Here is a 10,516-nt window from a genome sequence, read left to right as displayed (position 1 = left end):
GTCTGCCAACTCCTTCATCAGCGACTCAACCGACTTCTGTACCAAGATCCATGACATCACCAACCCAGGTCCCATGATCAGTTATGACGTTGTGGATCTATTCATAAATGTACCTCGTGAAGAAGCTCTCCGGGCACCACGCCACAGAATTGACAATCTTCAACAACCCCTCAACACCAGCCCCTCTACCGACTATCATCAGCCTCACCTCCGCCTGCATTAACTCCACCTATTTCACCTGGGGTGATGCCATCTATGAGCAAGTCCATGGACTACCTATGGGCTCCCCACTATCCCCCATCCTAACGGAAATTTATATGACCGACCATGAAGATAAAGCTCTGGAAACAATATAATAATTGTTTATTGCTTTGAAGGGTTTGAATACCATTTGACTAGAAAGGTCAGTATGTGGATACCTCTGTTTTTATAGAAGCACAACATTTTGAAGTCAGAAACACATATCTGTACTCATTTCCATTGCATTGGTGTGGTATCAAAAACAACAGAAAATGAATGTCTTTGGGTGTCAAAATCAATGGATTAAGGATTTTATCAGATTCATGCATTGTTCAGACATCTGATGACGGTGGTTCCTCATACACAGCAGATGTCCACTCAGTTGAGGATGGTTTACTGAATTCTGACTCTTTCCTCTTGCTTGTGGTATTCCAACCTTTATGTTGATACTTAACATTTTCCAAAGAGCTTAAGTATGTAATTCTGTTTAGTCCTTGTCCACCTTCATGCTCTACGTTCCTGTGTGGTTGAGATAGAGCAATAATGGTACTTATTACTGTCCTGTACGGTTTAGTAGACCAAAGCAATCATGGCTGTTATACTTTTTGTACAGTTTTCTAGTGACTATTTGTTTCATGAATAAAGAATTATGATACTGCATTTGTATGTTGTTCTTTGATGAAGTTAAATGAACAGGACAGCCCATGCTACCTCACTCACAGCATATACTCTGGGTAGAATTACGGACATGTTCAGTGTCTCAGGAACACACTCTTAAGAAATAAGTAAAAATGTACAATCTGTTTCTCTCAAGAGAATGTCCATGTCTCTTGCACAAAGTCTTTGACCTTGTCTCATGTTCATTATCAGCAGACATCAATAAATATTTTCATTCCAGCTGTGCCGGCATCATGTGTTAGTGGCTGATACTTGAGTTTTTGCGATTGTCCTGCACAGCAAGAGACTGAAAGAAGCAAGAAGAGTCTATCAGTTTCATAACTTATCCTCACATTGCACCTCAAGGTCGCTATCAAGACTACTAAGAGGTTTACAGACTCAAAGTATTGGACATGACACATTGGATTTCTATTTCAGAAACATTGATAACTATTGAGAGAGCCTTGAAAGTGCATGTTAAACTAAACTGGTTATTTTCATAAATCTGAGAAGAGGCTGCCATGGCAATGTATAGAATACTGTGCCAGTCACAGCATGTAGTAGCATGGGAATCTTAAGGTGGCCCTGATCATGGGCAACTTTGAAGAAAGTAAATACCACATCAGAGAATGAACTTTCGTTTTGCAAGTCCTATGTCACTCCACTCCGGATGATTCACATAGAGAGAGAAGAGATTTTCTGCAAGGACAGTTGACATCCAACATCTAATGATGCTGTGACAAACATGATAGCTGTAACAAAGACTTGGTACTGAAACAGTCAGCAAAACATTAAAGTTTTCAAACATGAAGTTCCAATTCACATTTAAAGACATAGTCTACTATGGCATAAATCATGGTCGATTTTTTGCTTGATGCCAATTCTGCTACGAAAAAGATGGAACAGATAAAACTGAATGATTTTGTGAAACCATCAGCGACAAGGTAGAAACAAGAAGGAATGGGACAGAAGTTTCGTAAATGTTAAAGCCGTCCAGAATTGCCTTCCAGAAGGCTATTGATGAGATTCTACATCCAGTTCCATGTAGATCATCATAGATAAAGATCGTGCAATTACATTACGAAATATTGTTCCAGGTACCCCATATCGTCTGACAAACGGTCGATTTGCTTTCAATTATGGTTACAACTACTTACGAAAAATGTAGATTGTAAACAGTTTGGCATCATTATTATTAGACGGTATCACTGTATGTATCGTAGTTTTTTAAGTACTCTGCCCACTAGGTAAGTCTGCCAACTCCTTCATCAGCGACTCAACCGACTTCTGTACCAAGATCCATGACATCACCAACCCAGGTCCCATGATCAGTTATGACGTTGTGGATCTATTCATAAATGTACCTCGTGAAGAAGCTCTCCGGGCACCACGCCACAGAATTGACAATCTTCAACAACCCCTCAACACCAGCCCCTCTACCGACTATCATCAGCCTCACCTCCGCCTGCATTAACTCCACCTATTTCACCTGGGGTGATGCCATCTATGAGCAAGTCCATGGACTACCTATGGGCTCCCCACTATCCCCCATCCTAACGGAAATTTATATGACCGACCATGAAGATAAAGCTCTGGAAACAATATAATAATTGTTTATTGCTTTGAAGGGTTTGAATACCATTTGACTAGAAAGGTCAGTATGCCGATACCTCTGTTTTTATAGAAGCACAACATTTTGAAGTCAGAAACACATATCTGTACTCATTTCCATTGCATTGGTGTGGTATCAAAAACAACAGAAAATGAATGTCTTTGGGTGTCAAAATCAATGGATTAAGGATTTTATCAGATTCATGCATTGTTCAGACATCTGATGACGGTGGTTCCTCATGCACAGCAGATGTCCACTCAGTTGAGGATGGTTTACTGAATTCTGACTCTTTCCTCTTGCTTGTGGTATTCCAACCTTTATGTTGATACTTAACATTTTCCAAAGAGCTTAAGTATGTAATTCTGTTTAGTCCTTGTCCACCTTCATGCTCTACGTTCCTGTGTGGTTGAGATAGAGCAATAATGGTACTTATTACTGTCCTGTACGGTTTAGTAGACCAAAGCAATCATGGCTGTTATACTTTTTGTACAGTTTTCTAGTGACTATTTGTTTCATGAATAAAGAATTATGATACTGCATTTGTATGTTGTTCTTTGATGAAGTTAAATGAACAGGACAGCCCATGCTACCAACTTCGGACCTCTGTGTACAGAATACACCCATACGGATCAATACATCCACTACAAGTCCAACCATTCCTCCTTTCCTGACGGAAGAAAACAACCCACTGTGAACAACAACAACCCGAAATGTGTTATATATAAAATAAACTGTGATTGTGGACAAAGCTATATTGGTGAAACATCACGACCCATCAAAACCCGCGTCACAGAACATCGCACCTCGGCTACTAATTCGGACAGCAAATCAGCCATCAAAGAATACCCTAATCATCAAATAGAATGGTCTGACATCACAATCCTAGCCAACAACCAAACGGACGCCACAAGCCCACCATCAACCGTGAACAAAGGATATTTCATTCCATCTGCTTATGATGCACTCCTCTACCAAGCCCAATCAATTGTATAAACATCTCATCCTCCATTGTAATTCCTTCATTGTAACCCCTTTTATTTGTACATGTCTGGCTTCCATTCACTATCCTTTGTGTACTACTGGCTTCTCCAGCTTCCTGCTTCCTGCTTCCCCATCATGGCATTATGCTGCTCCGGTTGTCAATTGTGTTTTCTTTGTATACTGTTACCTCATTGTTTTTATTAGTATATATAAATACAAGTTCTGGATTTCATGCATCATTCCTGCTTGACAAAGGTACAAAAATCTGTATCGAAACGTCGCAATCACGCAATAAAGAAGTGTCCTATTTGTACACCTCAACTTCCAAAATGCCACTCACACAAGTTATCGTAGTTTTCTACACTAAATGAATATACGCGTTTGAAGAGAACGCAGTTCAAAAATAAAGACCAATGAACGTGCACACACGTTGTTCCTGTACTACTAATGTCCAACGTAACCGTGGCATAATGAATCCTGATGTCAGAAACCCTTTCTTTACTCATTTCTGGAGCATGCAATTATGAATCACCACCAAATAATGGGAACTGGCTCTTGTGCAGACTGTATCTTTCCCCATCATCACAATCGTTAATTTTCAATTGAAAAACACTAGACCACGTGGCAAAGTCGAAATAGTGACATCTTTTAGGTCAGATCTGGAGTCAGTCTGAGTAAACTTAGTCTCAGTACTTTTCGTTACGCTCCACCACTGAGTCTAACGAAACTTTATGAGGGGTCGCGTCAGATAACCTTTAAGATTGACCAATCAGAACACAGCTTAGCAAATCGCGAAAATGGACATTCGCACATATCTTTGAACTTTCCATTTCGAAAAGGTTCGTACCCGAACGATTCCGAATGTTATTTAGCTTACGCTCACTTCCGGGTGATGCACACGGCTTACGTACAACCATGACAACGGTGAGTAAACAGTCGCTGAAAATGGTTTTTTTTGGCAATATGCAAGGATGTCATCTTGCGGAAATATTAGCTAATGGTAACCATGTCAACAGAAACCCCAAAGCGTATATACTGCATTTCAAATAATTGTGTTATGTGCGGTTTTTTGTTTGTGGAGAGATCTGTGTGAGTGCCCTAAATATTTTGAAAGTCCCTTCGATCCCTAAATAATAGCCGTTGTCTGATTGGTTAAATCTATTTAACCGTCTCGCGTTTGATTGGATGGTCATTGGTCGCTCAAAAGTTACCTGGTTTTGTTAGACCAGAGACCATATAATATTATATGGTCTCTGGTTAGACTCAGTGATGGAGTGTAACGAAATACGCTGAGATTAAGTTTACTTAGCCTGGATCTGGAGCACTAGCTTCATATCTACCGTAAAATGTTGTCAAAGCTTCTCTGAGGCCTTGAATGTTGTACCATTGATCAAACAACGTTTGAGTCACATGACGTACTTTAAAAAACATTGGAACAAGAACATGGTTGATGTGAGGAAACATTGAAGTCATGACGGCATTCCTACAGTTTTGTGGAAAGTGTTTGTCACTAGGATTTGTAATGCATAGATCTAAATATGAGACAGAACGGTCTTTTTTATGTCTAGTTCTAGTAAATGATAGGGAACTTCCCTTGCCTCTCACGCCGACTGAAACGTATTGGCAGCTACTGGACGCTGACTGTCATCTTCTTGTGACGTTTATCATCGTTTTTGTGTTCAGTAGGTCAGGTTGTATTCACAGTGTAGAATGAAGATGTTGTTGTTTGTTGTTGTTGTTGTTGTTGTTGTTGAGTGAAATAAAAACCTTTTTTCATTACCAAGACATTTGTTTCACTGCTGTCTTCTGATCTTATTAAACATCTATCCCCGATGACAACTATGACCGATTGTGGACAAGAAAAGTCATATAATAACAAGATAGTAGATAGAAGAACAACGAAATGCATGTTGCGTTTCACTTCAACAATATTACATCGATATACATACAAGTTTGTATAAATAGCACTTGGCGTTGACACCATTGTTTCGAGTGGTTACAGTTACGGTCTGTTATCATTACACATGGAATATAAATCGCCACATCGATGATTAGCCATATAACCATTTATATTATATATATATTATGTTTGTATGGTTATTTTGACGCTTCGGGAGTACCATACATTCATTTTTAGATACGTGTGAATCAATTGACTTCGTTTTTGATAAGCAAACATGGTAACATGGGACCTCCCCATCTCCCCATCTGACAACTCAAAGACAGTGACGTCACTGAGGACTACTGCAAGAGGTGTTGGCAGTTATCAGTTGACAATCACCCGATTGGCCATGAAACATCGACTGCCAACTGCTACGGAGGATGCATCCCTTCTCAGGTTCACAAAACTACTTTTGTATCTGATCATGTCAAGTATATTGTTCTGAAGAGAGTAGCATCCTCCTCGTGGTTTGTTTAAACAGCACGATAGGATATCGGTCATGGCTATGAGCCGGACAATCAGACGGGACTTAAGACCTGTCGGGGTTTAAGGGCCGCACAGATGTAGAGCTGTTTTGTTTATGGCCGATGGTTGCACATGTATAACGGCGTATCTTTGTGCAAGTACTGTTTGGCGGGGGTTATTGATGATGCGGGGGTGTTACTTATGTCACTGTAATTTTGACCATGTGACGATGAGACAAAATATCAACGACACATCACTGCCATCCAGGACAGAGTTGTTGTATCACATTTCGAAGACTATCCTCTGAAGACATCTCGTAATTGCCTTGGAATGTATATTATTAGAATCTTAATAGTCATAGAATTTCACCTATTGAAAGTTTGGAATGCATCAGTGTTTCTGAACTGTTTGAGTGAGCCTGTGGTTTTAACGCCTCTTGAACGGTTATATCAACTGGAAAAGATTCCTGTCAGACAATTAGGGTTAACCGGCACCTAAGTCAGACAATATCTTTATTCGTCTACATTAGCTACTAATGATAAAAAATGTCTCCGTTAGGAAAGGCGCCATTCTTGTATTTGAAATAAAAAGTGTGAGAACGTAGATGGAATGCCAGATCTTAGGAAAATATAGGCCACGGCAACCACCAAATTCCCTCACCTCGCGGTGTTCCAGTGTGTGCTGGGTCATGGGGATTTATTCTTCTAGAAACTCTAATATTTGCCTTCAGTTGATGCTGAGAAGTGCCTGGATCATTTTCCCAAAGCCTGACTCACATCCTGTGGTGTTGGAGCCTAATTATATTCCACAAATACAAGCAGTGGAGGTATACAGGCACTAACACTCTCTCTAGCCTCTAAAGCATAGGTGTCCTACCTTGAAGTAATCAAATATTCAAACAAAGACAACATACAGCGTACTCAACTATAGACGTAAAAGAGAGCTTTCTGATATGTTTAATAACCCCAAAGTTCAATGTGAAGATAACGTAAGTTTTGTGAAGTAGGTGCAGTGGTACACCTGCTTAATTCTTTCAAACCCCACTAACATGATCGGATGGTGAGGGTCGCTGACTAGATTGACACATGGAAACCAAATTGTGTAGATAGGTGCTGGTTACATCAGTCTGTGGATTGTCTGGTCCAGACATATAGCTGGGAGACTACTGAGGGCTGCGTTAAGCTACAATCAAACTAACTCTGTGAAACCTTGGTCCTGATGATAGGGGTGCACCACATGACCTGTGTTCAAGTTGAAGAGTTGAAATTGAAGACTGACTATATATGCCAGTGGAGAATCTGGATAAGAAATCATACCAGTCATGATATTCCAAATGGAATTGGTTGTAAGACTTGGTAACATATTTATTGTGTGGCTCCTCTATTGTGTGGATCGCTGATCCTATCTGGACTGCATACATCCATTTCTTGTACATCACGGATACCTAGCTGAAAACGAATAGAAACAAGAGACAAACGAAACCAACACACAGTTTGTGTAAGGCTGGTATTTTCCCTTAGAGCAATTGTAAATAATGTTTCGTTGGTTATCATCAACAGAAAATGTGACTAAGCATGTACTGTCATGGCCACCAGTTCCTGCTCTGCCTGTAGAACATCCAGCATGCTCTTTTTCCAGGATTTCTTACAGCGTCATATCACTCTAGTCCAGGCGTTGTCTGATCAAGGCTACAGCATTCAAGGTCTCAGTAAAGCTTTCAAAATGTCTGTCGGTAGACATGTGGCGAACATAAAGAAACATGTCCGATGTAATTCCCTAATTTGACTAGGTAGGATACGCTCACATTTTCGCAACCACCTGGGGTCATCACTATTTCCCAATACGACGCGCATTTACTCTTAACCAAGATTTAGATAGAATCTCAAAATTGGCGGAGGCCTGGCAAGTAACATTAATCCACACAAAACTGAAACCATCCATTTTTCACTTAAAACCAAATCTTCTATGAACCGTCTCTCTCGATGGAGGGTACCCGTATAAACGAAGTGCAGACTCCTACGCATTTAGGCATTACGTTACCGGAAAAACCTCATTTAGCATTCCCACATTAATGAAACGATGAGGAAAACTGGCCCTATGACTAAATGCCTTTGTTGTTTTAAATGCAGACTATTACGCAAAACTCTCGAAACAATGTATACATCCTTTATTTTACATTTATTTGACTATTGGTGTCTTGTCAGAAGAACACCTTCAGTTAGACACCTTACGCACAATATGTGGTGCAGTTAAAGGTACGACCCATGTCTATATCGTGATACAAATCTGACTTCCTGAGCAAAACGGAGTGGATTTTCTAAATTAACTTTATTTTACAAAGTGGTAAACCATATGACTCCGGACTATCTTTGTTATTGTGACTATCTTTGTTATTGTGACTATCTGTGTTATCTTGCTCCAGGGAATGTTTCTGATGTCAATATCTACAATCTTAGGAATAATGAAAATTATCAGACTATAAGATGCAAATCTACTAACAACGCCAAATCGTTTTTGTCCGATACAGTTAACTGCGGAATGAGCTATCTAGTATATATGCTACAAATGTTTCCCTTGTTGGACAGTTTAAGAAGCTAGTCAGGCCACTAGTTAATACCAACATAATATTCGATCTACATTAGCCTTGGGTTGTCAAGGGATTTCCTCGACATTGATGCGGTAGTACTCCTGTACTCATCAGTAACAAAGGTTTTGTTTTCTGACAATGAGGTGAGATATTTCCGTAACAGAATTCCGAACACGTTGTAAGACCCTACAGCACGAGTGCGTACCTCTCTCTCAAACATTGATTCCCATATAGATTCCCGAGTAGCTCTACTCAGTGTGAATGAGCCTGCTGTTTGAAACTCCTTTACCAGTTTAATGCATGGTATGAACTTCGAAGTGACTTTGTGAGACAAAAAGTGCAGTTGGACATTCAAGCAATGTTAACATTGTTTCAAAGTTTCTGTTTTAAGGCCCTAAATCCTTACGTCTTATTGTCTTATCCGATAGATAGAAGCGACAAAACCCTTGTTATATCTAAGTACATATATCTGCTAAGCGCAGGGTCCATTGTACACTTGTGTATCATGAATGTGCATTTGTTAAAGACGTATTATGGGGCGACATTAATGTTAGTCAGTTAGGCTTGTTTGCCAATCCTTTTCTTTCTTCTAGAATGGAATAAAATATGTTTAAATAGTAATTAGTGATTCTCCCTTGTCATATCATATGGTGACAACAAAATCGTATGGTTGTAATACTGCTTAAACAAAGGTAATGGCGTTTCAAACAACAAGCTCATTCACACTCCTGGTTTTGGTTCACTGGTAAGTCATTCACTTCTTCCAGCTGACACTGTGGCCATGAACACGAGATTCTTCTGTTTTCCAAGGTGAAATGTTTGAAAAACCAATAAGATTGTCAAATTCCACCCTGATCATCCTACCTGTTGATACCCATGAAAGTCTGTCCAGGGAAACGCTGTTGCTCTGTTCCTAGCAGTGCAACAACCAGGTATTTGGGTGTCACTGACTTCTTCATTAAATGATGAACGAAATCATATGTCTAACGGGTCTCTGCAGAAATGATTTAGACATCAGTCATGTTGAAGCAAAAGCAACATAATTTCTAATATATTATCATGAGGCAGTTGAATATGACAAGTTTTGTCTTAGAACAGAATTTTCAAGGTAGAAATGCTTATATTTATAAGGCATCAAGTCTTCTCTTCTTAGCAGTTTTTGGACTTCGGTTTGCAAAGAGATTTGACTGGATGTTTAAACATTCATTTTCCGAAAGGACACCATTAAATACAGCGGTCTACTTTAATGTTTTAATGATTCTGGTGCGTTTCAGTTGGTGTTGAAAACATTGTGTGTCAATAATAAGTAGCTGTCCAGAGTGCACCACTATCTGGTGTCAAATTGTGTGGAAGTTACTATATTCACATGCCTCTGAATAGTTCTTATGTAATCTACAATCTTCAAGACTAAAGACTAATCAAGCTATTACTTGGTCTTTTCGAATGTACACTGTACAACCAGGCAAGCACATGCTTCTCGCATCTCAAAAAACATTTGAACATGATCGTCTTCACTCTGTAACTAGCCTAGTCCTCTGTATGAACCACCGTTGCTGCTGGTAGTATTAGGATCATGTTGTTTACTGGGGCAGATACGGCTTTTTTGAGGAAGGATCGAGGAAGGGAGAGAAAACTGCTCCTGTGCTACCCCCCACCCCTGGATCTGCCTATGCTTTACTACTGTACTGTTGTCAGAGCTCTTATGTTTAATCCTGCCTTTGAAGATGTACTGCCAATGAATTGTGTACTGCCATCGTGCTTCCCAGCAATTTGCAGTGATTTGTACATCTCAATAACACAACTGTACAACATTTCTTACCTGTGAAGAACCCAGGTACAATTGGCATTTAGCATCACACGTTAGTTAGTTATAAAAGGCAACTAAAAGGGTCAAGAGGTCAATCTTGCAGACTTGGTTGATACATGTTATCATATCCCAGTTGTGTAATTGAGTAGATTGATGATCATGATGCTGATCACTGCTGAGTTTTTCCCCCGCATGTTTGGATGGGGATAACATACAGACACAACG

The sequence above is a fragment of the Haliotis asinina genome, chromosome 3 (assembly GCF_037392515.1).
Source record: "Haliotis asinina isolate JCU_RB_2024 chromosome 3, JCU_Hal_asi_v2, whole genome shotgun sequence".
In the NCBI taxonomy this organism is placed as follows: Eukaryota; Metazoa; Mollusca; class Gastropoda; order Lepetellida; family Haliotidae; genus Haliotis; species Haliotis asinina.
This window is presented reverse-complemented; position numbering follows the sequence as displayed.